Source organism: Scyliorhinus canicula, chromosome 8 (genome assembly GCF_902713615.1).
Source record: "Scyliorhinus canicula chromosome 8, sScyCan1.1, whole genome shotgun sequence".
In the NCBI taxonomy this organism is placed as follows: domain Eukaryota; kingdom Metazoa; phylum Chordata; class Chondrichthyes; order Carcharhiniformes; family Scyliorhinidae; genus Scyliorhinus; species Scyliorhinus canicula.
In genome coordinates this window covers 74,329,721-74,357,154 of record NC_052153.1, presented here as the reverse complement: position 1 = coordinate 74,357,154, position 27,434 = coordinate 74,329,721, and the positions used below count along the sequence as shown (strand labels likewise).

The 27,434-nt window shown below is 45.0% G+C and overlaps 1 protein-coding gene across 6 annotated transcripts in view; it reads right to left on the bottom strand.

Moving 5' to 3' along the window:
* Positions 1-27,434, bottom strand: part of LOC119970322 (guanine nucleotide-binding protein G(I)/G(S)/G(O) subunit gamma-7) — a 372,740-nt gene that overhangs the window by 247,268 nt on the left and 98,038 nt on the right. For 5 of the 6 annotated variants that reach the window (XM_038804745.1, XM_038804746.1, XM_038804747.1 and 2 more), the window contains one exon: positions 17,801-17,871. The exons of the other annotated variant lie outside the window; for it this stretch is intronic. The gene's annotated coding sequence lies outside the window, so the exon portion shown is untranslated. The remainder of the gene's footprint in view (positions 1-17,800; positions 17,872-27,434) is intronic. 6 annotated transcript variants of the gene reach the window in all.

Genomic DNA, 27,434 nt, shown 5'->3' with positions numbered 1-27,434 from the left:
GGAAGTTTGGTATTCAGGGAGTGCATAAGCAAAAGTCTGGTACCCGAAGAAGTTTAGGAATAAGGAAAGGATATTCAAATCACCTGGTGGAAGGTGGCCAGTGACAAAAGGCACCTCAAAGGGGATACTTTGTGTCAAAGAGGGTAGGGAGAGATGAGTTTTACAAGAATTCAATGTGGGAATTTGTTCTCCAGATAGTCAGGGATTATCCTGAGGAAAAAAAGACATTAGTCTTGGTTATAAGTTTTACAAGAAGTCAGTGTGGAAATTTGCGCTCCTGATAGTCAGCGATTATCCCGAGGGAAATAGAAAGACACAAGTCTAGGTCCATGGGTTTTACAAGAGGTTATTAAAAGAGTTTGAATTACTACATTCTGAATGCATATTTGGGAAGAAAACAGGGAAAAGATTGGTTTTATTGGATATAAGGTTAAAAGATAGACTGCAGACTTTAATCAACCCATTCAGAGCTGCTGGCAGCTGAGTTGACAAAGAAAACTTGTGTTTGTTAAGTTGCTGTTTGTGTGATTTTTTTCCTTGTCTGTGGGTCTGTTTCTAGTGCCTGTGTCACTGAGTTAACCATCTGTGATCTGGTTTTGTAGGTTATTTCAAGTTGCTTGTTTAATGTGTGTATGTAGTTGTATTTTGAATTAGGTTGAGTGGGGAGCAGGATAAACTGTGATAAAAGTAGAAGAGCAGTTGTTAGAGCAATTGTTCGAGCAGGAGAGTGATGATTCTGGGCAATGGAAACGCCCCTTATGGCTGCAGAAGAGTGTTAAACATTTTTGTCCCTCTGATAGAGGGAACATTGCTCCTGTAATCTTCGTAGACAGTTTGTTTTTGGTTCTGGATGAAACTAATTGTTAGGAATTTAGGAAATTAACAGGGTTAACAGTGAACCTGAGATGAAAACAAAATAACAGACAAGTAACAAGATTAACAAGCGTCTAGAGGAATAATGAGGTGTGATTTGCCCAGTAACCAGATCAGCAGACATCTAGAAACACTGAGGTGCGAATTACCATTGTTTGGTAAAACAAGACATCTCGTTGACCAAAGATCAGTGGGACTATACAAATGCTAACTTCTAAAGGCAAAGAATTTGAGAAACGTAGACAGCCGGATCCACAGAGTGGGATAGCAAAGAGACTTAATAGTATAACTGCTAGCACCCTCAGTGGGGAAGCAAGCTGGTTCCTGATTCAACAGCGATGCCAGTTCCATCTGTGATCTGAGCCACAGACACCTGTTCCATCTAACATTTAGAGTCATGGCAGATTGCAGATATTTTCCTCTCAAAGACGCAGTTTTGTACCTTCGCTGAACCAGGAGCAAAACTTTCACAGATTTGGTCACCTAAGCAGTATTGTGTGGTAACCATTAGCTAGATTTGACCTATAGAGTTCTAAAAATTGGATGTTGCGTGGGAAAAGAGGTGTCTCAGTGACTCAAGGGAATGTGGGTATATTTTGGGAAAAAGAGATACCTTCAGAAAAAATGGTGTTTAGTTTGTCATAGTGTATGTCTTGTGCCGTACTTTTTTTTTCTTTTCTTTTACTTTAATAAATATTATGTATTAATTCTTTACACAACGACTGGACTGGTTCATCACTGGGCTGTACATTGTTCCTCACATTATTCCAAACAAATATACACCACTAAGAGCCAATGTTTCAAGTTATCCTTCGGGGTTTTGAGACACTTTGGCAGGTAACATCAGTGGGGTTCTTAATACTGATATTGTGATAGATTGAAATTAATTAGATCATATTGTGATAGATTGAAATTAATTAGAAGAAAGAGAATAACCATGTTTAAGCTTCCTTGACACAGCAACTTATAATGCAAGTAAAATCCAAGAGTGTGATTTGGATTGGACTGGGAACTTAGAGCAAGGCATTCTCCCGCAATTGGCGGGATGGCCCGACGCTGGCGCCAGGAACAGCGCGAACCACTCTGGCTTCGGGCCAACCGGTAGTTGCGGAATCCTCTCCACTTCTGGGGGCTAGGCCCACACCGGAGAGGTTGGCGCCGCGCCAACCGGTGGCGAAGGGCCGGAGCGAGTTGGTGCATGCGCAGAACCACCGGCATGGTTCCGCGCATGCGCAGACCGGCGAGCGTGTTCCTGCGCATGCGCAGGGGGGTTCTTCTCCTCGCCGGCCATGGCGGAGCCCTACAGATGCCAGCGCGGAAGGAAGGAGTGCCCCCACGGCACAGGCCCGCCCACAGTTTGGTGGGTTACAATTGCGGGCCAGATTACCGTGGGGGCCCCCCTCGGGGCTGGATCCCCCCGCGCCCCCCCCAGAGGACTCCACTAGACGGCCTACCAGCCAGATCCCGCTGTGTGGGACCATCTCCATTTCATGCCGGTGGGACTGGCCAGTAACTGACGACCACTCGGCCCATCAGGGCCCGGAGAATTGCCAGGGGGGCCGCTGCCAACAGGGATTCTCTGACCCAGTGGGGGGTTGGAGAATCCCGCTCATGGTTTTTAACGATAACAATTCCAGAGTGGCCTACACTCTTAAAGTGTTCATTTTATATCAAGCAAATAATAGCTGTGCCTCGGATTCTCTTTTGAACAAACTGTTTACTTTTCCTGTGACGAATATTAATTTTCAATCCTGTTGAATGACTATGCCCTTCAGTTCTATGTGTGAGGTGATCAGTCAGCAAGTTGAAAATATGATACACAACGGGACAACAGAAATTCGAATCAATATCATCTTTAGTTTCATCACGCGTACAGATCCTTTCAAATAAAGTTCACATAGCACTGGACACATCTAAGTAGGTCAATCTTTCAATTTCAATGCAATTCTCAAGAAAAAAAGTGTGCCCAAGGCATTGTTTTGTTCAAAAACTCACTTGGAAATCTATTTTTGTTTCAGCATTACTAACTCCTAAAATATCAATTTTTTTTTTGTCAAAACCTGCCATTTAGTCTTTGGAATAGATGCCCTGTAATTAGTGCATTATCACAGGTAAACTTTATAGAAAATCTGCGATGCCTGATGTACAGAGACCTGATTAAATAATAACCTCATTTTGTATTAGGTACTATACCAACAGCTCACAGATGACTCACAAAATTGAGCACGGTGGTGGCCGAGAATGAAGGAATAGATGAAAAAACTGTGGTGGGTACAAATGAATATAAACTGCAGCAGTTCATAAAGGCCACTCACCACCACCTTCTCAAGGGCAATTAGAGATGGGCAGTAAAAATACTGGCTTTCACTCACGTCCCATTAAAATAATTTTAGGTGAATGCATTCTCCAGCAACCATCATTTAGCAAGGGACAGGATACTGGACATGAATGTTATGTGGATTAGGGTCGATAGGTAGCACTCAACGTGGATTTTTTGGACTGTTACAGGATATTGAGACCGTAGCTCCACAAATAGTACAAATACTGAGATTTGGTTTAAACATCTCATGGTGTTGTTGTATTTGCAATGTTTTGGAGCTAATAGCCGTCACATCTCTTCTGTGCTGTAATGGGCAGACAGTAACATAGACTCAGTCATTATTTCAATCTTTCTTGCACCAAAGTGGAAAAAGAATAACCTTATAGATGTTCTACTTCCTCAGCATACAGTGAAATAAATGTAAGCTTGACTGTGATTCAAATCCTGGAGCACTCAGCGACTTCTTTCTAGCTCACACCAATTGATGGTAGCAGCTAGTGATTTGCTTCTGTTAACCAGAGCAGAAATTCATAAACAGCAATATGTAATGTTAAATGGTCATTGAAATTCATTTTTGATTGCATCTGGACCTCTCACAGAATCATAGAATTTACAGTGCAGAAGGAGGCCATTCGACCCATCGAGTCTGCACCGGCCCTTGGAAAGAGCACCCTACCCAAGCCCACATCTCCATCCTATTCCCGTATACCAGTAACACCACCTAACCTTTTTATTTGGACACTAAGGGCAATTTAGCATGGCCAATCCACCTAACCTGTACATCTTTGGACTCTGGGAGGAAACCGGAGCACCCGGTGAAACCCACGCAGACACGGGGAGAACGTGCAGACTCCACACAGACAGTGACCCAAGCCGGGAATCGAACCTGGGACCCTGGAGCTGTGAAGCAATTGTGCTAACCACTGTGCTACCGTGCCACCCTACTGTGCTACAGTGTATCGCGGAGAGGATTATCCAGAAAAAATGTTGTCTTTAACTGGTTGAGGGTTGTATTTTATATTTCATTTTGCCTCAGATTACATGACTGCTAGAAAGTGGACAAGCATTGGAGATGATACTGGCTAGATACAACGCAGCTGAATGGAACAGGCTCAATAGACCAGCAGGTCTATTTTTTGTATGTTTCATAAACTGAGTTGCATTCAAAATAAATATAATTTGCAGTGTGTTCAAGGCAAGCTATCAAGTTGGCACTGAGAAAATGATTCAGTTTTACTTGAGTAGTTTTATCAATAATATTCCCTGAGAAATGTTATTCTCTTTTGAATGTGTATTTGCAGGGGTTAATGAGATGATTGAACAGCAAAACTGACAAGCACTGCACAGATATTTCTGACACCAGCTAAACCTGACTGTAAAATTGGGCTATGCATGAATCACCTCTACTTGCAATGTGCGGACGTCGTGGTCCACATTTTCACCATGATGGGGAGACTCTGTCGTGCTGAAAATAATGGAAATGCTAAAAAAATCTAAATTTCTGCCCCCAAATACGGCTCTTTCCATTTTTGCGGGGGGCGAGATTTGGGGTGGGGTGTATTTTGTGCACGTGCATTTTAAGGAGCCAGATGGCCATTTAAGTCATCAACTGCCTCTACTGAAGTGGGATTTTGGTAGGCCACGAATGTAAAACCCAAAGTTTGCAGATTAGACCAGGTTTGAACATGGTGAATTTGTTTGGATGGCCTGGGAGAGTAAAGTGCCCCTTTGGAGAGTAAAGTACCCCTTTGGATTTGCTCCTGTGATACCTTGGGGCAAATCAGGTATCCTTTGAAAGTGTTAAAAACAGTCATAAATGTGTGCAAAAATGGATAAATTCATTACTGTCAACAGACCTGTCAAAATGAACTGTCAAAACTATCAGAAATACCTGTCAAACTATCAAGACATTTAGAAGTCCACCCTTTTTAATCTTTGAAACAAATCTCTGGAGTATTAAAAAAAAAGAGTGCTTGTTATTTCAATCTGTCTTTGAGATAAGTCTGAGGATATTACTGGATTAGTGCAATATGACTGATTTCACAATCCTCCATTGTCATTGTTGGGTGCCTGCCATTTCATAGTTTGATGAACAGCTAGAAGTGGTTTTCAACTCTTGGATGTGGGACTATGAATTCCACTGCTTGTTGTTATAAGGAATTGTGCACTTCAATAAAATGTTTGTTGGTATGATGCTTTATTTAGTTGATGGAATGCAAATATAATGAATAGGTCTTTATGAATGAGAGTCTTTTTTCAAGAGAGTAAAGTTTGCAATAGACACAAAGAACTTTATTTTATCTTAATTCTCTATGGCTCTGGTGGATCCTAAGTGACTTTGCATGGTGGATGTAAGGGCAAAGGGTGGTGAGTAGGACATGGGTTGGCATGAGTTTCTACCAAGTTGGCATGTGGAGATAAGTGGTCATGTGGTGGGTACAAGGAATGAGGTGGTGTGGATGGAGCATGGAGAGTGTTTAGGGGTGAGGGGGTGTGAGGCGTGAGGGATGGCGGGATGTATTAATCTTTACTTTTGGACACAGTGCTGGAACTCCAAAGAAGGCCTTCCGTCCAGCCCGTCTCTGCACTCATCAGCTTCCTCATTTCTTCTTAGATCCCACCTTCTACCCCCTCACCCTGACAGAAAATCCAACATCTGGGCAGCAATTTTAAAGGTCGGTTTCATGAAGCTGGGAATTCTCTCGCGTCTCTGTGCCCTCGACCTCAGAGTGAAATCCTGGGCCATGTGTCTGGAGTCATCCCAATTATAATACAACAGTGAATTCCAGGCAAAGAAAACAGATTGATCAAGAGCCTGAATAAACAAGCAAGCTGCTAGTAAAAAAAATATATATTTGGGAACAAAGTGGCCTAATTCCCTGCTGAGCATCAAGCTACTTATCAAGGAAGAGAAAAAGAGGTGGGAAGGTTCCTCTTTGCCAATGAGTAATGGAAGAACCCAAGAAGAGCAGACCAAAGGGAATGTGGGAAGGTCATTAATGCCTCCTCCATAACACTCCTCACATGAAAGCAGTGCAGGAAAAAGTTCAAGAATGTAGAATATTCCTTGACAGAAAATGTGAAAGAACCTACCATTACATTAATACAGTGCACCAAGCATTCATGGATTTACAATTACATGCCCTTCACATTCTTACTTTCTGGCAAAAACATAAATGTCAATGAGGTAGTGGAATGCCCTTTATACCCTCAGCCTTCATGTAGAAGTGTCCCTTCACTCGAACCTTACAAGCATTCAGTCCAAGATTCTCCCATCTCTTGCAGAATAGTGATAGACTTCAAGAGGTAGATTTCAAGAAGACATAGGCCGATGGAATGATTGGAGAAGTGTAAAGCGGTATATTTTGGTAGGAAGAACAAGGTGAAGGAATAAATTGGGTGCAGGAATGGATAGATTCAGGGTTACATGTGCAAAAATAATTACAGGAGGGAGGCAATTTGAGACAATGGATTAAAAGGCATTTAGGATTCTTGGTTTATATACAGAGCTAATGGGGCGATATTGAGCTGTCAGTTGGAACAAAATCTATAGCGAACTGGAAAATAAAATTCCCTCCGGCCATTTTGAGATTGCTGATTTTCAACCTTCCTTGCTAGCGGAGCAACGCGAAACATGCTGTGGGAAGCCCCTGAACTCTATTTCAATACATCAGCTTGTCATTAATGAGCACTCCCAATAGATCTTCCCCCCTCGCAGAATATTCAACGGGCACCAGCATGACATCATGTTGGCGCCATTTACAGCAGGTTTGCATAAAACATGAACCTGGCGGCCTCAAATCTGGGGGGGATTTAGAGGTGAGCTCTCAGTTAGCCATGAGTCCCCCCACCCCAGGGTGAAGGGGTGGATGTCTGTGGCTGATGGAAGGCTTGTCAAGTCTACAGTCCTTGTGACCTGGGAGAATGAGGGCTCCCTCTAGGGATGTGCTTGGCATGATAATTGCAGGCTTCACTCAAATCAGCTATGCCTTGTGTGCCACAAATGCCAGTCATTTGCCTGAAATATTACATCACCCTTCCTTGTCTAGTCAATTGTGCCAATGAAACGTGAGTGCAACTGACTGGAACCAAATTTGGTTTTCACAAAATAGTTTGAGCCAAGTTCTTAACCGTTTGGAAATGGTATTGTAGCGGAGTGGTATTGTCAGTTGACTAGCAATCCAGAAATCCCAGGGTAATGGTCTGGGTACGAATCCAACCATGCTGGGGGTATTTGAATTCAATTAAAATCTGGAAGTGTTGGCCCCAAGCATTGAACTCCAATGCTTATACAGCGTTAACATTAAACAGATAATAATGATGTGTGTGCCTATGCAACGCATGATGGTGATATCCATCATCACTTATCCCATTCACGGTCATGACGGGGGGAGAGTTCCCCATGGGGATGCAGACGCTGGTCCCATGCAGCTACACAACTGCCCTTTCACCTGACACAGGGTTGGGAGGAAGGTGAGGGAATGGTCAGGGGTAGGGTGCCACTTGAGTCTTGAGGGTCCATTCGCTTCATCCAGGTGGAGGTGAGAGGAACAACTGTGGCAAAATGTCTATACTGTAGTAAGAAGTCTTACAACACCAGGTTAAAGTCCAACAAGTTTGTTTCAAACACGAGCTTTCGGAGCGCAGCTCCTTCCTCAGGTGAATGGCGAGGTATGTTCCAGAAACATTTATATAGACAAAGTCAGAGATGCTGGACAATGCTTGGAATGCGAGTATTTGCAGGTAATCAAATCATTACAGATCCAGGGAGAGGGATAATCACAGGTTAAAGAGGTGTGAATTGTCTCAAGCCAGAACAGTTGGTGGGATTTTGCAAGTCCAGGCCAGATGGTGGGGGGTGGATGTGATGCGACATGAATCCAAGATCCCTGTTGAGGCCGCACTCATGCGGCCACAGACAACCTCACGATGCTCCACTTCTCCAGCTTTCACCCGAAACACATTAAAGAAGCCATCCCCTATGGACAAGCCCTCCGTATACACAGGATCTGCTCAGACGAGGAGGAGCGTAACAGACACCTACAGATGCTGAAAGATGCTCTCGTACGAACGGGATATGGCGCTCGACTCATCGATCGACAGTCCCAACGCGCCACAGCAAAAAAACCGCACCGACCTCCTCAGAAGACAAACACGAGACACCACTGACAGAGTACCCTTCGTCGTCCAGTACTTTCCTGGGGCGGAGAAACTACGACATCTTCTTCGCAGCCTTCAACACATCATCAATGAAGATGAACATCTTGCCAAGGTCATCCCCACACCCCCACTACTGGCCTTCAAACAACCGTGCAACCTCAAACAAACCATTGTTTGCAGCAAATTAACCAGCCTTCAGAACAGCGACCACGGCACCGCACAACCCTGCCAGGACAATCTCTGCAAGACATGCCAGATCATCGACTTGGATACCACCATTACACGTGGTAACACCACCCACCAGGTACGCGGCACATATTCGTGCGACTCGACCAATGTAGTCTACCTCATACGCTGCAGGAAAGGATGTCCTGAAGCGTAATACATTGGCGAGACCATGCAGACACTGCGACAACGAATGAATGGGCATCGTGCGACAATCACCAGGCAGGAATGTTCCCTTCCAGTCGGGGAACACTTCAGCAGTCAAGGGCAATCAGCCTCTGATCTCCGGGTAAGCGTTCTCCAAGGCGGTCTTCAGGACACGCGACATGCAGAATTGCCGAGCAAAAACTTATAGCTAAGTTCCGCACGCATGAGTGCGGCCTCAACAGGGATCTTGGATTCATGTCGCATTACATCCACCCCCCACCATCTGGCCTGGACTTGCAAAATCCCACCAACTGTTCTGGCTTGAGACAATTCACACCTCTTTAACCTGTGATTATCCCTCTCCCTGGATCTGTAATGATTTGATTACCTGCAAATGCTCGCATTCCAAGCATTGTCCAGCATCTCTGACTTTGTCTATATAAATGTTTCTGGAACATACCTCGCCATTCACCTGAGGAAGGAGTTGCACTCCGAAAGCTCGTGTTTGAAACAAACCTGTTGGACTTTAACCTGGTGTTGTAAGACTTCTTACTGTGCTCACCCCAGTCCAACGCCGGCATCTCCACAAAATGTCTATACTGTGAGAGGGGAGGATGTGAGGCTTAGTGCAGAGGCACTCACTAAGGGGAAAGCTTATGGGTGGATGTCCCAAAGGCGTGGAGGGCTGAGGGTCAGGGATCGATGAGGAACACTGAATGCTTACTTGTTGTTCTCTTCTTTTCAGTGCATGATTCTGGAGAATCATAGAGCCAGACGAGTTGGCTATTCTACTCGTAGCAATGGAGCAGCAGCAGAGACAATGCCATGCTACTGTGCATGGCCAGGACCAGCGCCCTGCAGAGGAAGTGGAGGCTGGGCCCGCAGTTGTTTCTGGAGCAGCATCACAGATGGTGGAGCCTCGTATGAGAAACTACCGGCAAACGGACGTCCGACATCGGACATCCTACTTGAAGATGTTGGAGCCTCAGTGCCGGAGAAGACTACATCAGTCCCAGGGGATGGTGGGCCACCTTTGACACATCCCTGTATGAGCTGGCATCACAATATGGATGACTCTTAAATGCCCTCAGGAATGGGAATAAATGCTGGCCCAGCTGGCGACGCCCACATTCCAACAGGCACTGTAGTGTGGCAACGAGGGGATTTTCACCGTAACTTCATTGCAGTGTTAATGTAAGCCTACTTGTGACACTAATAAAGATTATTATTATTGTTATTATTATGAAATAAAACCTACATGGAATGGAAGGACACACACTGCCCGTGGCCCTTAACCCGTTGCTCTGAACTTCTATGCAGGTGGTTAATTTCAGGCAGCACCAGTGATCTGTGTGACATTTCCCAGTCAGCCACACACAAATGCATTAGGCAGGTTACAGGTGCCCTTTATGTGAGGGCCCACATGTATATAAACTTGGACCCGGACCAGGCGAGCCAGGACACCAAGGGCTCGCCCACTTAGCTGCCGTGCTAATGAACCGCCATTCATGAACCACAAGGGGTTCCAGTCCCTCAAGGTCAAACTCATTTGTGACCACACAATGCACAAAATGCAGATGTGTGCCCATTTCCGCAGCGTGGAGCTGCCATGATAGTTACATCTTGGGGCACTCAGCCCATCGAGTCTGCTCTGCCATTCAATCATGGCTGATAATTTCTCATCCCCATTCTCCTGCCTTATCCCCATAACCCCGATCCCCTTATTATTAAGAACCTATCTACCTCTGTCTTAAAGACACCCAGTGATTTGGCCTCCACAGCCTTCTGCGGGAAAGAGTTCCACAGATTCACCACCCTCTGGATAAGGAGATTCCTCCTTATCTTTGTTTTAAAGGATCGTCCCTTTGGTCTACGATGGTGTCCTCTGGTTCTAGTTTTTCCTACAAGTGGAAACATCCTCTCCACGTCCAACCTATCCAGGCCTTGCAGTATCTTGTAAGTTTCAATAAGATCCCCTCTTACCCTTCTAAACTCCAACGAGTACATGGGATGGACGAGTATCTGGAGTGAGACCCAGAAGCCCTGTCAGCCTCAGGCGCAGTCGTAGATTCCCACAAGTGCTTTCACGATCCAGTTGAAGCCCTGTACCATGGAGCTCACACCTTCAGCCATGGAGGTCATTAGCTGAGTCATGGAGCGGACATCCCCTGCCATGGATTGCATGTCCTGCGCCAAGGTCTCCACTTCGGATACCACTCTCGCAGTGTTGGCCTCGTTGTGTCGGAATGATTCCATGATTCTCCAGAATCAAGTGCCGGAAATAGGTGCTAGTGACAGATGTTGGCAACCCACGAGGTGGCTGGATAAGGCATCAGCCTGGAGGTGTGAGGGGTGTGTGAGGGGATGCAGTGAGAGACCGCAGGTGGCAGACTTATCCTGGCCCCTTGAAGAAGGTCATTCATCTTTTTACGACACTGCTCCCTCGTCCTCTTCTGCACTGACTAAGGCTGCCACTGCCTCACAGACAGGGTTGATGACCTTGCTGGAAGGAATAATGAACGTCCATGAATAAAGGACATCCTGCTTCTACTGTAAACTATCCAAGAGTTTGGTCAGGGCTCCCTCTGTGAATCATGGTGCTGGCTTCCTGACAGCCATACCCTCTAAAGGATCTGGAACAAGTACTGGGGAGTGCCGGGGAGGTGTTTATATGGAGATTCCCACTGATTGCAGAGGTTAAGTTGCCACAGGGCAAGTTAATCAGTAGGAGGCAGCCACGAGTATGACGTGATTATAAATTTTTTAATAGAGGCTCAATATTCCACGGCAGGCACCGGTGGGATTCGCACCGGTTTTCGCACCATAACTCACACTTTGCCAAAGTTTGGTAAGATTCCGTCTACAAAAGTACCAAAGCAAAGAAATTATGATGAACCTTAATTTTAAAAACTGGGTTGGCCTCACCTGCAGTCTTGCATACAATTCTGGACATTGCAATTTCCGAAGGAAGTAAAGGCTTTAGAGAGGGTGCAGAAAAGACATGCAAGAATGCTTCCAGGGTTCAGTCGACTTCAGTTACCTGCATGGGTTGTTTTTAGAGAAGGGAGAGGAAATTTGATAGAAGCATTCAAAATCATGAGGAGTGCTGACAAACAGGGCAGCACGGTGGTGCAGTGGTTAGCATTGCTGCCTCACGGCGCTGAGGTCCCGGGTTCGATCCCGGCTCTGGGTCACTGTCCGTGTGGAGTTTGCACATTCTCCCCGTGTTTGCGTGGGTTTCACCCCCACAACCCAAAGATGTGCAGGGTAGGTGGATTGGCCACGCTAAATTGCCCCTTAATTAGAAAAAATGAATTGGGTACTCTAAATTTATTTTTAAAAAAGGAGTGCTGACAAAGTAGTTAGAGAGAAACTTCAAGTGTTGAGAACTAGAGGGCATAGGTTTAAAGTGGTTGGCAAAAGAATGAATTGTGACATGAGAAAAATCCTTTTTATACAGCAAGTGGTTGCGATCCGGATTGCACTGCCTGAGAATGTGTTGAAGACACTTTGAATCGGGGCTTTGCAAAGGGAATTGGATAAACACCCGAAGGCAAAAAAACATGCAGGTCACAAAGAAAGGCAGGGGGAGAAGTTAGTCGAGCTGCTGCTGCAAGAGTTGGCATGGAAATGATGGACCGAATAGCCTCATCTCTGCTGTAACCATTCTATGAAAACGTTTGATTTACAAGAACAATTAAAGCACACTTCTCTTTTACACTTGTATCTTTGGTTACAAGTGCTTTTAGACAAATGCACTGCCATGAAGAACAGCAAAGGAATATAAAGAATTGCTGATGCTAACCATGACATTCTTCCCTGTATTTCTCACACAAATTCTATTAAGATTGCATTGAACTATAAAGTCATCTTGCTGGGAATATCAGTGATGCATTTATCCTGATGCTTCGTAGAAGTAGAGCTATTGATCTCATATACATCAACTGAAGTAGAGATAGATTAGTCAGCTAAGGAGTAGAAATGGAAGGTTGGAATCAAGGAGAGAAATTTTCACAGACACTGTCTATCAGTAAAGCTTTCCATGCATGTACATAAATTTAATGAAAGAGAGGATTTTGAATTAAATGTGAGGCTATACACTGGAAGCTAAGACCATCCATGGTTTAAAATGCAGTTGCATTCGGAATACAAGTTTCTGACCAGATGCTGGAAGACTTTTGCAGGAAAGAGAAACAATAGTGTGGTCAACTAGTGGTAGAGTGGTTATAAATTGTCTTCTCATCACAAATATCTGGTCTAAATTCTAGCACTGAAGGTGCCTTCATGTCAGTTACAAATCCTAAACAAATCAGCACAAATATAGTCCAGTTTTTATAGCCTTGTGTCCACAGTCTAAAGATGCTCATAACTAAGCACAAAAGCACTCACATGGTAAGAATCTACATAACTACAGATAAGATGAGTTAGAGCGATATATTAAAATGATGCACCAAGGTAGAGTTTGAGTATAGAGCCAAAAGACTTTCACACAGTTTCAATTCTTACTACACTTGACTTGGAGGAGCAGGCAGTGTGAGTGACAAGCTGAAAAGTGTTCCATTATTGTTCCCTCATCCCTGCCTTCATGAACTCTTGAACTGCCTGTTTCACAGCACTCCTTGCTGTTTTCCCAAATTCTATCCTCTGTAAACCTGACCTCATCCAAAACTCTGGTGAATGTGCATAAACTTGCACTGTCCCAGTCACCTGTCACCCCCTGTGCTTGCAGATCTGCACTGGCACCCGGTCAAGCATTGTCTCGATTTTAAAATTCTGTGTTTTCAAATCCCTCCATAGCCTCTGTGATCTCCACCACCCCACACCCTCTGAGATATCTGTGCTTCTCTAGTTCCGGCCTTGTGAGGATTCCTGATTTTACTTTCTCCACGACTGGTGGTCATGCCTTCAGTTGCCGAGGCCTTAAATTCTGGAATATCATCCCTACATCTGTCCACAATTCTCTACCTTGTTTTCCTGCTTTAAAACATTTCTTAAAACCTATCTCTTTGACCAAATTTCTAGTCATCTGATCTGATATCTCCTTATGTAACATGGTGTCATATTTTGTTTCATATTGCTCCTGAGAAGCATCTTGTGATGTTTTGTTGCGGTAAAGGTGCTGTATATAAGTTTTTGTTGTGATTATTATTATTCAGAATCCTGATGACCACAAAAAAGTAAATTTGCCGAATGTTTTTGCTTATAATCAAAATGGTCCGGAACAACAATTAATATTCTCCTACAGGAACATGACTGGTTCTCAGTGGCACAGCATGTCATTTCCCAAAGCCGATTGATGCCTTGATGCAGTCGAAAAAGATCACATTAACAATTGGTCAGCAGCCATTATTTCATAATTATCAAACTAGTTCCATTTATAACTAATATCCAGCACATCAGATACTTTATACTGAAAGCGGATATGGACTGATCAATAAATTGCTAATGCTTCCCCAAATTTGCACACCATGGTAGGTGCCTCTTGTTGTTTCTAGGTTTCACCAGATCAGGGAAGCAATTATAAAATTATCAGCTAATAGAGCCAGCCTTTTATTCCTGCTGGTTCTAACCTAGAATCACTAAAGTACACTATATATGTTGTAAAGGACCAGCAAAGCAATGTGGTCAAGTGCTTTCCCACAGTATTAGGGAAAATCAAAACACCTGTAGACAAGTCCCCATTGGCCTTGGGTATTCCCAAGAGTACAGTTTCAGTATGGCATAGGCAGATGATTGAAAGTGGTTTGCCATTTGCTCCCTTAGACGCAGAATGGCACATGGCACGGGATGCAATTAGAAATAAGTACACAGCACAAAATTGAATCCTTTAAACAGCATATCTATATTTGGCACATTCACAGTACACTGGAAAACAGAATAAATTAATTTTAAAGACAACCTGTATTTACCTGAAGTTACATATCTATATGTCTGGTTTAATGGCACACCAGCTCCGGCAATCATTGTGGGGCTACCGAAAGTCGATTTCAAAGTATTATTCATGGTTTTCTCTTTAATGCGTTAACAAAATATCCATCTTATTGCATCGTTGTGTGGACACCTGAAGCATTCAGCTATGTCACAGAAGTGGAGGCATGCACACACAGATAATAATTCGATACAGAAGGTGGGAATATAAAAGGCAATAAAGGAGAATGACAGGGATTAGGATCACAGATCTTACTGCTGGTTTATAATAGCTGGTATCTAAATCTGTCTCATGTTCAGGCCAATGTTGGGTGTACGTCATAATTTCATAAGTATTGATCCAGAGCTAGTAATTCGTGACAGTTTTTGAAAACCTAAGGTCCGGATTTTCCTTTAAAAGTATGGACATGAAATATTAACTGTTTCTCTCTCTAAAGATGCTGCCAGATCAGCTAAGTTTGTCCAGCATTTGCTGTTGCTATTATTATTATTATTATTAATAACGGAACTGTTTCGCTAATTTGAAAAGGACAGTTGTTGATTTTTATTCAGGATCAATGGGAAATGTACCCTGATTTCTGGCTATGTGAGCTACCATGATGGCTTTCAGTCAAACAGTGCAGAAAGGGCCCTTCAGCCCTTCAATTATGAACTGACAAAATTACACAAAATCTGTACTCATCCCACTTTCCAGCACTTGGCCCATGGTCTTTGATGTTATAACATTTCAAGTGACACCCATGTACTTTTTAAAGGTTGTGAAGTTTCCCGCCTCTACTACCTTCCCAAGCAGTCCATTCCAGACTCCCACCTCCCTCAGCATGAAAAATATTTTTCTCAAATCCCCTCTAAATCTCCTGCCCCACACCAGAAAATTATGCCCCTTCATTATTGACCTTCAACGAAGGGGTACAGCTGCTTCTTGTCCACGCTGTCCATAACCCTCAATCTTATACACCTCAATTAGGTCCCCTCTCAGCCTTCTCTGCTCCAAAGAAAACAACCCAGCATCTTCATAACTCAAATGTTCCATCCCAGGCAACATACTGATGAATCTCCTCTGCATCCTCTCCAGTGCAATCATCTCCTTCCGATAGTAAGGCAACCAGAACTGCACCCAGTACTCCAGCTGTGGCCCAAAGTTTTGGACAGCTTCAACATAACCTTCCTACTCTTAGAATCTATGCCACGACTATAAAGGCAAGTGTCCCATACGCCTTTTTAACTACCCTCACCTTGCCACCTTCAGGGCTTTTTAGACAAGTACCCCAAGATCCCGATGCTCCTGAGCTTCCTAACGTCCTGCCTTTCATGGAGTACTCTCTTTTCTTATCACTCCTTCCATAGTGCATCATCTTGCACTTTTCAGGATTCAATTCCATCTGACACTGGTCTGCCCATCTGACCAATCAATCTATATCTTCCAGCAACTGAAGATCTTCTTTCTCACTGTTAACCACACCGCCAATCTTTGTGTCATCTGAAACTAGCACTGATCCCTGTGGTAGGCCACTGGACACCAGCCTCCAGTCACACAAGCAGCCTTCTACCACCACCCTCTGTTTTCTACCAGTAAGCCAGTTTTGGATCCCACTTGCCAAGTTACCCTGGATCCCATGTGTTTTTACCTTATCAGTCTTCCATGTGGAGCCTTGTCAATGTGCTGAAATCCATATAAATTACATCAACTGCACTGCCTTCATCTACACAACCAATCACCTCCTTGAAATATTCAATCAGATTTGTTTGGTATGACCTCCCGGGCAGCACGGTGGCGCAGTGGGTTAGCCCTGTTGCCTCACGGCACCTAGATCTCAGGTTCGATCCCAGCTCTGGGTCACTGGCCGTGTGGAGTTTGCACATTCTCCCCGTGTTTGCATGGGTTTCGCCCCCACAAACCAAAGATGTGCAAGATAGGTGGATTGAAGACGCTAAATTGCCCCTTAATTGGAAAAAAATGAATTGGGTACACTAAATTTATTTTAAAAATACAGGGGTTTGTACAAAAATACAAAAAAAAAGGTATAACCTCCCTGACACAGCCATGTTGACTTTTCCTTATCTAACCTTGCCTCTCCAAGTGGAAATTGATTCTCTCCATCAGAATTTGCTCGAGTAGTTTCCCTCCCACTTGATGTGTGACTCACTGGTCTGTAATTCACTGGTTTATCTCGACCACTCTTCTTGAAAAGTGGAACCACAGTAGCTGTCCTCCAATCCTCTGGCACCTTCAGAGTGGAATTAAAAATTTGGGTCAGAACCCCTGTAATTTTGTCCTTTGGGTCCCATAGCAGCCTGGAATACAACTCATTCGGATCTGGCGATTTGTCCCCTTTTTTAAATTTAGAGTGGCCAATTATTTTTTTTTTCCAATTAAGGGGAAATTTAGCGTGGCCAATCCACCTAACCTGCACATCTTTGGGTTGTGGGGGTAAAATCCACACAGACATGGGGAGAATGTGCAAACTCCACATAGACAGTGTCCCAGGGCCGGGATCGAACCCGGGTCCTCAGCACCATAGGCAGCACTGCTAACCACTGTGCCACCCTAGGGATTTGTCCATTTTTAAGCCCGCCAAAACTGCAAAACTCCGCACTCCTATGTCAAACTGTTCACAAACCTCACCGTTCCGCTCCCTGAATTTTGGACCCATATCTTCCTTCTCCCAAGTGAAGACAGATGTGAATTACTCATTTAACACCCTCCGGCTCCACACACAGATTGCCCCCTTGGTCCCTTATGGGCCCTACTTCTTCCCTAGTTATCCTCTTCCCCAGAATATATTTATATTTTGGGATTCTCATTAATCTCACCCACCAGTTCTTTTGCCCTCTCTTTGCTCTCCTATAATCTTTCTTAAATTCTCCCCTGCATTGTGGTTATCTGCATTCTATTTTTTTTTCTTTTATTGTAGCTTCTTTGCAAATACCTGAGATTCCCCATAACTGTTTGCCAATCTCAGCTATACTACTGAAGTAAGATACCAATTGGTTACCAACTGCTCTTCTCCATTATTTTCCAATTAAGGGCCAATTTAGCATGGCCAATCCACCTACCCTGCACATCTTTGGGTTGTGGGGGGGGTGAGACCCACGCAGACACAGGGAGAATGTGAGGACATGTTGGTCTTAACTGCTTTTGCATACCTGTTGGTGGGCTGCTGCAGAGGAAAGTTTGACAAAAGTCTGAAGATAGGTTGATCCTTCTGTCAAAAAACCTAAATGAAAAGAAAAGTAAATGGATTAAAAACTGCATTCTGACAAAGAAAACATTGCTCAGCAATATAAAAGATTAATATAGCTATGAAAGATAAATGTTTTGTGGGAAGATGTTGCTATAATTACAGGTGGCCTACATATAATATTCAAGCAATTACCAGAATGCAATATTCTGCTGAGATTATGAGGCACTCATAATTAAAAATCTTTCCAGAATTGGATTCCATGTACATATTTTAAAAAATATCTATCTTGGAGTTGGTGGAGCCATATCCTGTTTTGGAATTGTTTCCTTTTCCAAGTTATTTCTTCCCCCTTCTCTTTTTCCCAGGAATATAGTTCCACCTGTTCTCTGATATTAGAATACTATGCAGAGTTCTGGCCTGCAATTTAACAATGAAGATATGAGAACTGAACAATAATAACTATCAGGAAGAACTGACCAGGCTGGGCTCTTTTCCCACCAAAGAGTGCTGACTTGTGAGCAATCCAAAACTGGTGGTCATAAACATATGATGGTCACTAATAAGTCGAATACCAAATTCAGGGGAAAGCATAAAGTGGTTAAAATATGGAATTTGTTACCATGTGGAGTTGAGATGTATAGTATAGATGCCTTACGGTGGAGCTAGGGAGAAAGTAAAAGAATGATATGCTGATAGTGAGCTGAAGAGGAGTGGAGGAGGCTTGTGTGAAGCATAAATGTCGGCATGGACCGAATTGGGCTGAATGCCTTTGTTTATGTTGTAGGCTGAACATATTTCAAATTCGGCTGAAGGAAGTCTTTATAATGCATTGTATCTGATTATGAAACAAATGACATCCTATGTATGTGACAAAAGTAAAATATCCTCCTCATATTTCTCGCACTGTCTGCAACCTGTGACAGGGTTTTGCACACCATTCGCCTCCAACACCTCTCCAGTCACATCCAGCTGAATGGAACTCCTTTCACCTGGTTCCAATCTTATTAAATGGCTTCACTCTCACAGTATTGGCCCCACCCCCTTCCGTTCTCATCTAAAAGCTGCCTCTGGAGCAGGCTTTTTCAAAGTGCGGGTGTCAGAATGGTTGCGGTATTCTGTGCACATCAACCTCTGAGGTTTCCCCACCGACAGCATTCAGAGGCTTGCAGGGAAAGTCCTGCCTTAAATGTCAATAAAAGTCCTCTTGCAGTGGTTCCCAACTGCGGGAAGCTTGAAAGAGTGCCCTAGTTTGCTGCTAGAATGTTTTGGTGAGTACAGGACTAGCAGCGAAGAGCAGGCAAGCGGGAAACTGGAAGGAGAGCAGCCGCCAGGTACTCACACTTCAATTGTGTATTTCAGGGATTTTGTTTTAACAAGCAGCATTTATGTGGTCACATATAAGTAGTGATCCTTTACTCTCATCATGCTAACTTCAGTGAAACTGTAATGTTAATAATAATACTGAAGAAAATTCAAGTTCCATCTTGGTGAGGCATGGAGGTAAGCCAATGCAGAAAACACCTCTGCAAAATCTGGGTTTTTAAACTAATTTTAGAAGTTCGCCGCCAGAGAGGCGAGAGACAATTTGATTGCGTCAGAGGTTCAGTTAGCTAAGCGGGACCAAGACTTTCTTAGACATAGATAAAAGTTCTGCGTCCTGTCTGGGGGAGTAAATATAAAAGTGAAAGGCACCTTCACCTCCTGCTGTCCCTGTGTGATTGTCAACCAGTTGGCAAAAGTGGGTCCCGGGAAAAAAAGTTTGAAAAACACTGATCTAGACAACTTCATCTGAAGGCACATCGTTACTTTTCACATGTAAACTGATGACACCCAGCTCTACTTCACCACCACCTCTCTCGACTCCTCCACTGTTGTTAATCATCAGTCGGTGTATTTGACATCTGAGCATGAATTTCAGCTTGCCATGAAGGTAGTGGTAGCTTGGATAATCAATAATTTCAAAAATAAATTGAATGGGCACATGAGGGACATAAACTTGCAGCACTATGGGAATAGAGCTGGATAATGGGACTGGCTGGGTTATTCATCAGACAGCTAGCATGGACACAATGTGCCAAATGGCTTTCTCAGGTGTCATAATGACTCTATGGTATTGAACGTGGCCCACATCAGAGAGCTGCAAGGTAGAGGAAGGTCAGAGAGTCAGAACAGGCCATGCTGGAGTGAAGCGCAGACTGTGTGACATTGGGTAAGCAGCATTGCCACTACAACACGGAACAAGTCAACAAGTAATAGTTGTGCAGGTAATTAACGCTCACTTAAATGTGGCTGGTTGCAATTTAATTCAACGATCCCGCAAGAGTATCACAGGCTGTCAATCCCCAACCACTTAAGGATGGCGGAACACAGGCAAGATCTCAGGCTCATCTGTGGAAGTCAGCTATATTGGAGCTGACTTCCATGTGCTTTGATCATTGAAAGAATTAAGGTGGAAAGCCTCTAGGTGAGAGGCAAGAATGAGTGGATGGACTCTGAGGAGTTAAAGGCCAAGAGCCAGTGGGTCAGCTCTGAGGAATTGAGTGGTGGTTGTGGCCTGTCAGCAGCACCCGCAGAGAGGCTCATAACCACAGGATCAAAGGGAGCTGACAAGGCCAAGGACCCAGGGAAACTTGTCAAGTGCAGCACATGATAAAGGGACACCACGGCATCATCTACCCAATTCTCCTGGACCCCCTTGGGGAGGGGTAGAGCAGAGGAAAGGTGCATTAGGCACCAGTGCAACAGCAGCAAAAAGACCGGCCTCCAGCTGGGCAAGCTGTAAAAGGGCGCCGAGTGGATTGGCAGCGGGAGGCCAATCCATGACGGGCAAACCGCTGCCTAGACTCTGGACTGAACTGCATTGTTTGTCTCCAGATGTCAGAATGCTAGTGCCAGTGAAGATTGCAGCTATCAAGAGGGGCCACCAACGACCTGCGTGCAATGCTAGAACGTGCCACAATCCATGGGACTGTGTGCAGGATTTTGCAGAGGCAACGTTGATGATATTTCTTAATGGATTTGAGGTTTCTGCCGTACATTATCCATGCTTCTAAAGCCTACAGAATGGCAGGGACCATGGCTGCTCTGTAGATCATGAGCGTGGTGCTGGATTTGAGGTCTTGGTCTTCGAACAATATGTTCCTCAGGCATCTGAAGACTGCACTGGTACATTGGAGTTGATGCTCGATTATGTCATCAATGTTTGCTTGCTCAGAGAGGAGACTCCCGATGTATGGGAAATGATCCACAATGTCCAAGGGCTCACCGGGGATCTTGGTGGTTGAGGGGCAGTAACATGTGGCAGGAGCAGGTTGGTAAAGAGCCTTTGTTTTCTGGATGTTTGGTCTGAGGCCCATTCTCTCATATGCCTCGGTGAATTCGTCGACAATGGTTTGTAGCTCGGCCTCTGTGCGCACACACAGGCATCGTCTGCGTACTGCAGCTCAATGACCGAGATTGGGGTGGTCTCGGTTCTGGCCTGTAGGCGTCGGAGTTTCCCGCTTCTCCAGTAGGTTAGCTCCACTCCAGGGCGGAGGGGGGGTGGGGGAGCTTCAGGGTGACTGGATGGAGGAAGATGGAGAAGAGCATTGGAGCAATGACGCAGCCCTGTTTGACCCCAGTTTGCACACGTATTGGTTACATTGGTGAGAATCGTGGCTTGCATGTCATCGTGGAGCAGGTGGAGAATGGTGACGAATTTCTGGAGGCAACCCAATTTTAGGATGATATTCCACAATCCCTCATGGTTGACAGAGTTGAAGGCCTTTGAGAGATCTTTGTGAGGCCTTTGAGATCGAAGAAGGCCATATAAAGAGGTTGATACTGCTCCCTGCACGTCTCCTGAATTTGTCATGTACTATGAATCATGCCCATTGAGCATCTTGAGGGGCTGAAGCTTCACTTGTCTATCAATACACCCTTGTCTATCAATAATCTGTCTAATTCTGTCTTGAATAAATTCAGTGATCCATTGCGGGGGGTTGTGTGGTCACCATTAACCATAGAAAGAACTTGTATTTAGATAGTGCCTTTCATGACTTCAGCATCTTCCAAAGCACATTAATAATTAATCAATGCTACCTACAAGCATCAGGTCAGCAATGGCATTTCCCAGGATAGGTGCAATATAATGTGATTCCAGTAGGTGGCACTGTGACACAATTATAGTCATGAGCATGACAAAGAGTAAATAAAAATTCTGACTAAAATGTGCTTTTTGGGGAGGAAAATAATATTGTGATACTGAAAATCACAACTATCCAATGGAAAATCTAAGTGTGGAATTTTCCATTTTTGAAACTAAGTGCCATGGTGGGTGGGTTCTGGAGTGTGTTTCCAGCTGGTCAGCGTGATGAGAAAATATACCCGATTTTGCAGTCAGGAGTTGAAGCTAATTATGCATAGGTGAGTATCTCTCCAAATCATGTGACAGGTCTGGAGCTGATTTGTCTGAACTGCCATCACCTGACGGGATTGAATCTCTGGGCACCACATTTAAATGTCACACAAACATTCACAGTGCCACAGTGGCTAGCACTGCTGCCTGACATGCCAGGGACCCGAGTTCACGCCTGTGTCTGTATGGAGTTTGCAGGTTCTCCTCATATCTGCGTGGGTTTCCTCCGGGTGCTCCGGTTTCCTCCCACAGTCCAAAGGTGTGCAGGCGAGGTGGATCAGCCATGCTACATCACCCCTTAGCATTCGAAGGTCAGGTGGGGACACGGGGGTAGGATAGACAGTGGATCGACAGTGGATAGTCAGTGCAGACTCGATGGGCCGAATGGTTTTCTTCTGCACTATAGGGATTCTATGATATTAACCCTCTCCAACACAGCTTTATGAAGGAGACGTCAAAGAAGAAAGTCGCTCCGAGATTTAGTGATGACTCCCTGGAGGCCCTAATCAATGGTGTCTGCCAACATTGGGGCGTCCTCTACCCCAGGGATGATTTTAGGATTCCCACCCTCACCTTGCTAGCCGGGGAGGGCGCGATTGAAACAGAGGTCAGTGTGTCGGACACCTGCACCAGAAACATCAGAGAGTGCAGGAGGATGAATATTGACATCTGCTCTGCCAGGGTAAGTCAACCTTCAGTGATTCTAATCTCACACGCTCATATTAGCTGGTGACAAATCACAACTAATCGTCTCATGGATACTTTAACATCACCAGCATCTGATCTATTGTGCTATAGAAAATCCATCCCCTGGGAAGGCTCAGCACACAAAGTAGCATAAATTCATGCTTTATAACCCCTCCTCCACCTCTTATAATCATATTCCATCCATTTGTTTTCACGTGGGCCAAGCTTGCCTGCAATAGAGAGATCCCAGCAAGAATAGAGAGATCCCAGACTGGGGAGGGATGGCCAACATACTGGTGCTGACCAAATTCGAGGAGGATACTACCGAGTTGGTGGGTGAGGACAGAGATTGCTCCTGTGGGGAAGGCGTGTTTGGCCTGTCCCACAGCCCAGTGTGGATGAGACCTCCATGAGTTAATCACATCCTGACATTCTCAGTGAATGACATGCAATGTTTTACTCTGCCTTTTCCTGAACTAAATCTCTCTCCTCTCTCTTACAGGCACCAGCAGGTCCAGACAGACCTCCATAGCCTCTGCCTGCAGACCATCTCAGCTGATGAGTTATTGAAAAAAGATCCATCAATGCATTATCCTGCAGCTACCACCAGAGACAGAATGAATTTGAATCTTATGATGAGACCTGGTAACAGATGTTACAGATGCTGTAGATGCCGCGACTGATGGCAAAAAATTGGGGAGAGTTGCAAGAGGCAGTCAACAGGCTACAGCGAAGGACAAAGGATTCTGTCTGTGTTCTCCCTGATGTCGTAGCTCGAATATGTGAGCATCTTGAGGCTTCGATGGGAAGGGTGGCAACCACCCTGGAGACCTCAGACCTGTACTCCATTGCTATAGGCATTGGTGGGATCCAGCAGTAACTTGGCAAGGAAGGGGGGTGGGGGGACCTTGACCGCCCTCCAGGTGCTTCTTCTCCTCAGGGAGTGTGGCAGGAGCTCAGGCACCTACAGGGATGAGGGCCAGCAGATGGAGACCCCAGGGCTATCTCATCAAGCCGTAACCAATCCCTTCTCCCTCTGACACTATCACCTCCAGCTGTACAGTTCGAGGAGGGTCCACCAGCCCCACAGCATAGAACATAGAACAGTACAGCACAGAACAGGCCCTTCGGCCCTCGACCAGTCTCAGCCCTCAAGAGGACGTCCGCCAAAGTCATCAACAGAGCGTACAGTCAGCAGACTACCTCTACTGCGGATTTTGGGGTGCTCCTAGATGCAGTGGTAGGGTTAGGAAAATTAAGAAGCTTTGAGATCACTTCTGGGTCAGGGACGTTCAATCACTGTTGATATCATGCACCTTCCTTAATGCATTTGTTCTTCACGAGAATAGTCTCATCATTTGTTTTCAAGATAAAGATAGATAGTTTTATGAAGAATAAAGAAATAAAGGGTTATGGTGTTCGGGCGGGAAAGTGGAGCTGAGTCCACAAAAGATCAGCCATGATCTCATTGACTGGCGGAGCAGGCTCGAGGGGCCAGATGGCCTACTCCTGCTCCTAGTTTTTATGTTATTTAAAATTATTGTGCATGTTTATCTATGTGCCCTCTTATTGCAAGAGTGAGATGTGCAGCTGACTGGGGATAGCTACTCTACCCTTGTGTTCTGTCAGAGATGGATCAAATTCTTTACTGGAACTGTCCGCAAAATGCCTTAGCTACCATACTCCTTACAAGACAGCATGGAGTTAGGTGTCCAAACTAAGCTCGGAGGTGTAGCTGTAACTGTCTCTCCTAATGAGAAGGCTGCCTTCATCAGTCGGGTCAAATAACAAAACCTGCAGCTATGATACTCTCTCCAACCATGCACACATCTCAGTATCTGCAAAACATTTCTCAAAGGTGGCATTAAGTTGTTTGATGCAATGTCTGCCCTATTGATGGCGACAATGCCAACCCTGATACTTAACATCTTAATCCAACAGACCTTGGGAGAGCTTTTGACACATTAATGAAATGTGCCACCTTACCAAAAGTACTCACAAAAGTAATCTCTAATCTGGTGTTCTCATCAAGATCAATTTGCACTTCAGCAATAACCGGATGTCCTCTGGCCCGTTCTCCATGCCAACTGGAGAAAGCACATTTGCGGCTTTCATTGATAAACTGGCAGATATGTAGCAGCTGTGCTTCCTTAACCGTTGTCTGCATTTTCCAATCTTACATAGCTCTGTTAAACGTCAAATGGAGCAGCTGTATTGTGAAGCCACTGACTCCTGCAGTCTCTCGTTAATGAGCAGCAAAAGGTATTGGATCCAATTGTACCTTCTCAAGGATGTTTTCTTCTTTTCGCTCAGGTCTGACTATTTCAATGCCGAGGCTCCAACCAGTTTGAGGGTTCCCCCTGAAAGGGCCCCTGAATGCAGCCCTGGGTTCCACCCACACTGGTCCGTGCAATTCTTTTCCTGTTTCAATTTCAAACTGGGCCACAACTTTGGGCTTGCAAGATGGTGGTGATGCGCTAGCTTCAATCTTCCCCCTGTGAGTGTGTGGTGAAGGTGTAACCACTATAAATTCACACTGTACATTACTGTGTCCCTGTGGGCTCCATCTGTCTGCCGTTGCGTGGCTCTGCCCACAGGGGGAGTTGAGGAGCATGTACAGGGCTCCGCCATTGGCTCCGCCCCCAGCAGGAAGTATAAGTGCTGCGGTCCTGCGAGTCCGCCTTCAGTTCAGTTTAGTCGCAGGCAGGCTCAGTTGTAAGCCGATTAAAGCCACAGTTTACTTCACTCGTGTCTCTGAATGAATTGATGGTCGCATCAGAGTGTTTGTGTCCCACCAATTTTCTTGGAACCCTATGGCGTGCAGGGAGAGATCCCTCCTGTTATTCTCCAGCCTCCCCCAGTAATCCTGGATCCCACAGTAATCGTGATCGTCATTCCAACTTCCCTCCCATCTGAACCCATCACTGTAGATGTTCCGTGCCCAATGTTGAATTCACCCCTCTCCATCTTGAGACTGGGTGTACTGTCACGTACTGAGGATACCTTCCCAGAAGAGTTTTGAATACCACCCTTTATTACATATTCCCCCTTTACAGGCTGCAGATGCCTCCCTGACCATCCTATCTACAGCCCAGTACCAAGCCAGACAAGATCATGGCCAGCGATTGGAAGACCACGACCACACCCTACACACACCACACTGTTCCTTACCCAATTGAGCACACAATTGTCGTGCCCCTCCCTGGTGTGGGTCTACCATGTATGTGCCATGCACAGCCCTGTAGCATGGCCTGCAAAGCCCCAGGGTTCTTGAGTCCTGACTGTGAACTCCATTAAGCCTCGGGACTGCCTTTATTCTCTCACCCCTACCTATTGGTCACAGACAAGGGCCTATGACTGTCTTTCATTGAGTTCTCCTGTTCCTTCTTCACTGATGCCAACACAGTTCACCCACAATGAGTCTCTCTTCAAACCATCCCTCTTGTACCACACTAACACAACCTGCCTCCTCGTATTCTGGAGTCTGGATTCATACAGCTCAATTCCCATTCACTTATATGGCTGCATTCTAGTCTTCCATGTCAGGCTCCAGCTTCCTCGCCCTTCATCATCCCCTACCCCCATCCCCCCACCACCAACTCTCCAAGCCCATCACTGCCCATTGTCCCCCTTGTCTCCTTCCCCCTTCCCCCGCTGCAATGGCTCTCTGTCTCATATGCAACCCTGCCTGAGCCCCACAGATAACATCCTCCTGGAGAACAAAGAGGCAGTGAGCAGAATAAATTCATACCCCCCCACTAGTGTGACATCTCACTGGCATTGATGAGAACTGTTATAGGTAGGCTTTATTATAGGTAGGCCAAAGGTCCTGCCGACCTGCCGCAGGAATCATACTGGGCGGAATGGAAAATTTGATTCATCAACAAAAGGTCCGTTGTATTCGGGCAGGAATTTCCAGTCCACAGCACACATCACGGGAAAATCCTGCCCCTCACCTTTCTCCAAATTTTTCCCTCCTTCCTGCCATGAAACTCACTGCAGGTACTTAGGAAAATTCCATCCAATCCAAAGCGATTGAATTTTTTGTAAAGACAGAATTTATTTTAAAATTCACATACATATTATACAGTATATGTTCAAATAATAATCCAGACCACCTTACCCAAACACAAAAAAATATGTTTGAAGCAATATCTTTTTGTTACAAATTGCTCTTTCAGTGCAATATTACAAGGTATAAGTTATTTACTTTTGGCTCATCCTATTTGATATGGCTGTTTGTTCTGCAAAGGATGCAAAAACCTAGATTACTGATAAAATTAGATTTTTAACTATTACATGCTGGAATAAAATGATTGGACAGGACATCGAGTATAAAAACTGGCAAGTCATGCTACAGTTGTATAGAACCTTGGTAAGGCCGCACTTGGAATATTGCGCACAATTCTGGTCGCCACACTACCAAAAGGATGTGGAGGCTTTGGAGAGGGTGCAGAGAAGGTTTACCAAAATGTTGCCTGGGCTGGAGGGTGTTGGCTACGTGGAGAGGCTG